At 37.6% G+C, this 7,507-nt stretch overlaps 1 pseudogene; it reads left to right on the top strand.

The window, feature by feature from the left end:
- Window positions 1–6,147: 6,147 nt before the first annotated feature.
- LOC120584476 (uncharacterized) lies at window positions 6,148–6,266 on the top strand (annotated as a pseudogene).
- Window positions 6,267–7,507: the final 1,241 nt, after the last annotated feature.

The raw sequence follows: 7,507 nt of genomic DNA, 5'->3' as shown, positions 1-7,507 counted from the left end.
TATAAATCAGTTTCAGTTGAGATATTAAAATCAGATTATAACAGAAAAGGCTTGTAAATATTTGCCTCCAAATGAGTTTAAGAATAAATATATATTCAGTAATTCATCCATATTTAGCAGATATTAATAAGACAAAGCATAGCTTTAAATTCACTTATCATTTAATACAAAGGAGGAAATAGGAAACTGGGCCTGATTAGCTTGTTTATTCTTGGGCTTATAATACCTTATTAAAATTTGAAGTTCAAAATTGATATAATCAGTCAAATGTCAGCAGAAATATTTATTCTGTAAATGAAGCTTCAGTTAATAGAACTTTAATTTGAAGTATTTTACATTTTCTTCTAAAGAAAAAGGAAAGGGGAGAGTGGGGACTCCGTGATAGGAATGTGAAATTAACACGGAGGTTTGGATTTTCCTTCTAGATCTCTGCTGACACTAGAGGTCAGCAACCTTCCAGAAATAATACATCAAATTTTCATTTACTCACTGTAATTTATAATTTTTGTGTGTGTGTGACCAGAGAACCATAGAGTTTTAGATTAGAAAGTGGTTTTACTAATGACCTAATTTGCTGTCTTTTTAGAGGTAAAGGGAGTGAGCTCAGAGAGGTCCAGTTGCTTGGCTGGTCTCTTAGTTACACCAAAGTAGGACTGAACGCAGGATATGGTGAGCTGATCAATAAAACTTAGGGTTGGGGATCTTCATGGCCACCAAGATCCAGAGAATTTAGGTGTGCTATGTCCTATAATTTTGGATAATTTTGTGGACTGATCATGTTGGAAAGAGAAGAGTAGTTGTAGACTTAAAAAAATCATGTTTCTTGCAGAAAAGATTGGGCTGAAGAAGCTCAAAGTGTATAAACAGCTTAGGGATGCCCTTTTAAAGGTTTGGGGTGACCTCTTCTCTCTTGATCTCTTCTCCACACGGGTCTGAGACTTGGACACTTGCTTCATTTCTTTCCAAATTCCAGTGAAAATTCTCACAGAGAAAGCTGGTCCAATTTCTGATCAATCCAGCTCTTTACTAGGTGCATGGCACTCAAATCCAATTCAAGAGCCACTCTCGGCCTTGGGGCCATTATATACCAGCCCAGATCCAGTTTCATTCTGATCATAGCCTTGGGCCAAATAACTGTAACTTTAGGCAAGTTACTCAGCTTCTCTAAGCTTTAGTTTTCTTGTCTTGAAAATGGCAATTATGTTACTACTGGCTTCACAGGTTTTTCTATACATTAAGTAAGATATGCATATGGGCTTATTCATAAGCAAAAAGTATTTGATGCAAACTATCCTATTATAACAAAAAAAATGGAACTAAGGTAGGGAGGAAATGTCTAGGCATGTAGCAGCCAATTCCAGGATCTGCCCTCCTTCCTCTGTGCAGCCCTTCTAGGTCTTGCCATTTCCCCTGACTGAGTCCAGGAGAGGAGTGTGTCTGTGCCTCAGCATGCCCAGGTCGAGTCCTGCGGACGGCTCCAACCTGCCCTTCTCACTGTAGGCTCCCTCTTCCAGTCAATAATAACGTGAAGAGATGAAAGCCCCAGTTAATGTAGGTCTGCGTTGGTATGTGGTTAAGAGTTCAATAAATGTCACCTATTCTTATTGTTGTTGTCATTATTATTGTAAATCACATTCACCTAGATCTTGCTTACAATAACCTGTGGGATTTTACCCATGAAGGAATGGAGGTTCGCAGAAGTTAAACATCTGTCCCCATGAATTGGATTGTGGATTCATCCTCAGTCATTCTCACCAGGCCCCACACTCTGATTTATCAATACACAAGGCACGTTAGGAATGGCTCAAAGGCTTTTCTTGGCTAAGTATGCAGGTGACTCTGGAGAAATCAAAATTAACCGTGATACTAAGATCGATGCTGGGTCAACATGAAACCAAAATAATTTGTTGACAATTTAAGGATAGAAAGAAACTGTTTTTCAAATGACTAGGTTGTCTACAGGACATCAAATAACCAATCTGGATTTTAGTGATAAAATACACACAAGTTTAGTATTTTTTCAGTACCATGGAAGTATGACCTTAATCCAATGATTTCGAAGAAAAATTAACCTCTGTATCTAGTCCAATTTAGGTTAATAGAATGTCTACTTATTTTAGAATGGGAAATATTCAACTTTACCTTAGGATGCATTAAGAACTTTCCACTCCAAGTTCAACAGATATATCACATTAGGGACATAAAGACCTCACTGTTTTGCTTAACTGAGAATGACTCAAATAGCTGTTTTGTTTCTTTTCTCCCTCCTCCTGACACTGTATCTTTTGAAAATACGGAAGAAAACCTTAAGTCTATGATGCTTGAAGGGTCTGTTAGAAAAGCAGTTTAAGTGAATATGTAAAACAATATAAATTCTCTAATACTCTAAATTAAATATTTGGCAACGATGATTTTTAAAAGAAAATAATTAATCACTGTTATAAGTAAATAAATTCAAATGATGTAAAGGAAATAAATAAAAATTACTTTTGAATTTAGAAAGTGGATGAACTATATATAAAGAAACTCAAGTAATAAACTGCCCTTCAGAATGATCCATTCATAATTCATACATTTTTTGTATAGAAACTGGCCACTGTCTCTCAAGTACCTTTCCATTTTTTTCCTGTGACATGCACCTGACCATAAGAAGATAAATAAATTCAAATAAGATTGTTAACTTTACTATACATTTCTTCTTTTCCACTAAAAATGTACAAAATGGCTTCCAGTCTTCTTGAGTTAACATAAATGTCTAAAGAGCTTTTATAGACCAAAAAAATTTTAAGTGTTTTCATATATCATAAATTTATCAATATCTATTTTTAATTTTTATTCTCCCTTTTTGTAATAACATTGCCATTTGAATTTTCTTAAATAAAAAGAAAAATTATCTTCCAACAGAACTGACTTATGTTTTCTTTTTGCAATATTATAATGAAAAAAACAAGAGACTATCATGAAGAAAATCCATGATCTCTTACAATAAGTACTATTTTTTATATATCTCTTAAATCCCACAATCTCTAAGCATTATACTGACATTAATATAAGGTATTTTTTTAACCTCTCTAAATCCATGTCTGCACAGTTATTAATGCGAGTTTTCCCTCCTTCAATTTGATTCAACAAACTTTTTAAGAATGCCTACATGGCCAATGATAGAGTAGGCAATTCCATTAAATTAATGACAAAGAGAAGTTGTTGAGATTTTTGTTTGGTTGTTTTTGTTTTAATATTCATACTACTTGTTTGAAAGGTGCACATGCAAGTTCTTCATAAGACATATCACAGTGAGGATAATGAGATAAAACATTTCATGTGACTTTGAAGATTGGCATTTGACCTATTAATGAGATTACAACCTCAGTTTTCAATACGGCCATTGCCAATATTCATAAAACTTATCAAATGATTATGCTGAATCGTTTTACATGAAGCAGGTGAGATCACAGAATGTTATGCTGTGTAAGGTCAATTGCAGTAGAGCATTATAGTCATCTGCAATATGTGACAATGAGGGAAGTTCTCAAGGTGATAGAACAGAGCCTAACTTAGTGACACGCCTGGCTTGGCATCTCCTGTATCACTAAATCCAATGAGCCATTTAAGATCTCACATTTGATACTTTTTCTCTTACTCTTACTCCATTGAACTTTTCTTCTCTGAATTCAAATAAAATTTTATGCTCTATCATTTGTCTTTAAATGTAGTGCTATATGAAATTATATTGCTTTTTAAGTTAAAATTTTTTTTTGCAATTATAGTTGACATTCAATATTATATTGGTTTCAGGTGTATAGCCTAAAAGTTAGACATGTATATAACTTATGAAGAGATCTCCCCAATAAATCTAGTTTCCCCCAACACCAAATATAGTTATTATAATATTTTTACTATATTCCCTATACTGTACTATACACCCCTATGACTATTTTGTAACTGCCAATTTGTACTTTAATTGTTTCTAGGACAAAAGAATAAGATATCAGTCTTCTCTTACCTTTGGACTGGGATTTGCATCATTAGCTCCCCTGGTTCTTTGGCCTTTGAACTTGGACTAGAATTACATCACAGGCTTTTGTGAGTCTCCAGCTTGCAGATGGTAGATCATAAAACTTCTCAGTCTCCAAAATTCATGAGCCAATTCTTCATAATAAACCCATATGTATATCTGCAACTGGTTCTATTTTTCTGTCAAACTAATTCACCGTTCATCTTTTTTTCCAACTTAATAACAATGCTATACATATTTTATTAGTCTTCTCGGCTGCCATAATAAAATACCACTGACTAGAAGCTTAAATAGTAGACATTTATTTTCTCACAGGTATAGAGGCTAGAAATCCATGATCAAAGTGCTGGCAAATTCTATTTCTGGGAAGGGCTCTCATTCTGGTCTGCAGACAGCCACCTTCTCACAGTGTCTTCATGTGGCCGTCCCTCTGTGTGCACGTGGAGGGAGAGAGCTCTGATCACTCTTCCTCTTATTTTAAGGACACATATGCTATGAGATTAGGACTCAGCCATTACGACCCCATTGAACCTTAATTATCTCCCTAAAGTCTCCAAACATTATCACATTGGGGATTAGGGCTTCAACACATAAAGTTGGGGGTAGACACAATTCTATCCATAACAGTACATGATTGCTTAGTGTGAAGAAGAATAGATTTTCCAACCTCCTTGAGATTGTCACTGAATTCTCATCAATAAGATGGAAAAGATAGAAAAAAAAATGGTGTAGATGATGGAGGCATTGTTCATCCCTCTTGTGACCAAATCAAAGTTGTGACAGAAACACGAAGCACAGCAAGCAAAATTTCCTGGGATCTAGATGAACAGAAGTCCTATAACTAGGGAGAAAAATAATTAATCAACCTGCAAAGGTAGAAGGTAGGAGGGGGTGAAGACGTGAGGCTGCCCTGTCCCGAGTAAAGGGGCTGTGTCTTTGAGAGGATTTTCACGGTGCTTGCTCTGAGCACCAGGTTGTCTGCTCCAGGGGCACCAGGGACTTAGAGGGGACACTGAGTTGTTGGAATGAGGGCCAGAGATGAGGCTCACTCTTGGACAAAAGTGCTGGTATCCGTTTTTCCTCTGTTGAGCCCTCCTCACTCCCAGAGTGTGGACGCAGCACTGCCACAGCTGAGACATCATGAGACTGAATAACAGAGGTTGCTCTGCCCAGAGGATTCCCTGAAACTTCGCCTCCCCCAACTTGGGGCCCCACCCAAACCACATCCAGGTGTATCCTCAGCGAGTCAGGTGCTCCTTGCTGAGCAGCATCTAGGCTCACACTGGTGGCAGCTGGTCTTGGTTTCTGGAATGGCCTTGTGAGGCAACTATAAGCAGAGCATCTGTGGATTGCTTGCTGAATCTTAACAGGTGACCCCAGAGGAGCATAGGGTGGGGCTAAACTTGGCTTGCAGCTGAACCCCTCCCAGAACTGTGCTGCTGGACACCTACTTCACAAATCTACACTAATAAGACCGGGAGACTTAAGAGCTTTGCTTAGTACATAGAAACAGACACAGAAAGGCAGTCAAATGGGAAGACAAAGAAGCAGAAACCATATGAGAGAAGAGAACAGAGATCCAGATATAATGGAGTCAAGCAACCTAACAGATGCAGAGTTCAAAACACTGGTTATAAAGATGCTCAATGAACTTTTGGGAAATGCAGATAAATTCAGTGAGAACTTCAACAAAGTGACAAAAAAAAAAACACACATAAAAATGGAAATGAAAATTATAAAAAGGACCCAGTCTGAAATGAAGAACACATTATCTGAGATGAAGAGTATATTAGAAGGAATCAACAGAGTGGATAAAGAAGAGGATCAAACCACTGATATAGAGGATAGGGAAGCCAAGGACACTCAATCAGAACAGCAAGAAAAAAGAAGCCAATATCATAATAATAATCTAAGGAGCCTATGAGACACAATTAAATGTAAAAATATCTATGTCATAGGGGTACCTGAAGGAAAACAAAAATTCGAAGAGCTATTTGAAGAAATAATGATAGAAAACTTCCCTAACCTGGTGAAAGAAATAGACATACAACCCCAGGAAGCTCAGAGTCCCAAAAAAGATGAACCCAAAAGAGCCCACACCAAGACACATCATAATTAAAATGCCAAAGGTAGTCTACGGCCATGTCACCCTGAAAAAGCTCAATCCCATCTGATCTTGGAAGCTAAGTAGAGTTGGGCCTGGTTAATACTTGGATGGGAGACCACCTAGGAAGACCAGGTGCTGTAGGTGTAAAAAATAAAAAATAAGAGATTGTAAACTGACAAAGTCCTTGCAATCTGTGAGGTCAACCAAGGGTTGCCTCACCTAAAAATAAACACGTCTATTATATTTCTATGAAGCTGAAAAAAAAGAAATTAAACTTGTAAAGCCCAATGGAACTTAAAAAGAAAGTGTCATGAGTCATTTTCTGGGAACCTACTTCAAGAGACAGCCCTTCCTTTGTGTTTCTTCCTTTCTTCCTCCATCTCGCAGCCTAGAACAAAGCCTGTGGGGACAAGGGTCACACCTCGGGAATGGTTGGAAAGAATCTGGGTCCCTGAGGGCACTGCCGAGCAGAGCTGCTAGCCCTCTCCTCAACTGTCTGCTGACTACTACTATAAATGCGAGGCAGAAATTTCATTTGTCGTGATTCTTTAAGGTTTTTCATTTACCTCCAACTGAATGTAATATTAATCAACATACTAGATTTACATAGCTACAGAGAAATAGAGTTGTCATGTAATTATCAAAAGCCTTGGGAAAATTTTGAATGTAAACTTTAAAGTGGATAGAAACTTTACAGTTTATTTAATGCAGGGGTTTGCAAACAAGTAATCCATTTGCTAAAACCAGAATAGTGTTCAAAACACATTTCGACTGTCTTAATTGGGGCTCTCGTTTGTCTCCTGTTTGCCTCAAGTTCAAGCACCCCCTAACACTTACACCTGCCTGGCTTCTTACATATTTGAAATTACAATGACTAATTTATTCTAATCCCAATCCTTTATTTCACATATGAGGAAGCGGAGATCAAGAAAAGTAAAGTACCAGAGACTATAGAAAAGTAAATGCTAGTGTTCTGGGCGTCTGTCTCCCAGTCTAGGTATCTTTCCATTGTTTGAGCACAAATAATCTCATCTGAATCCCCTTGGGGAGAAATATGCACTGGGGGACCATTTTCTCTGCATCTGTGAAGCTTCCCTGTGGGCCTAGCCCTTTCCAACCACATTAGCTCCAGCAAGAGGCCTAGGTACAGGGCAACTCACCCTACAGTCAGGTTCTAGTATGATAGCTGAAGGTATCTCCATGCTCAGCTGCCTAAACCTTCCTTCCATATGCAGGGACCTGGAGAAGCTACATGTCTATCTTTTGGCAGTTCCTCTCAGCATTCACTTTTTATCACATAGACTGAGGGACCAGTGTATTACATTCTCAACTCTCTGTCATCTCACATCACATTAATGTGATATCATTTTAGTCTATTAGAGCGC

Source organism: Pteropus medius, unplaced genomic scaffold (assembly GCF_902729225.1).
Source record: "Pteropus medius unplaced genomic scaffold, Ma_sr-lr_union100, whole genome shotgun sequence".
In the NCBI taxonomy this organism is placed as follows: Eukaryota; Metazoa; Chordata; class Mammalia; order Chiroptera; family Pteropodidae; genus Pteropus; species Pteropus medius.
Note: the sequence above shows the minus strand (reverse complement) of the source record. Positions and strands in the feature narration are given on the sequence as shown.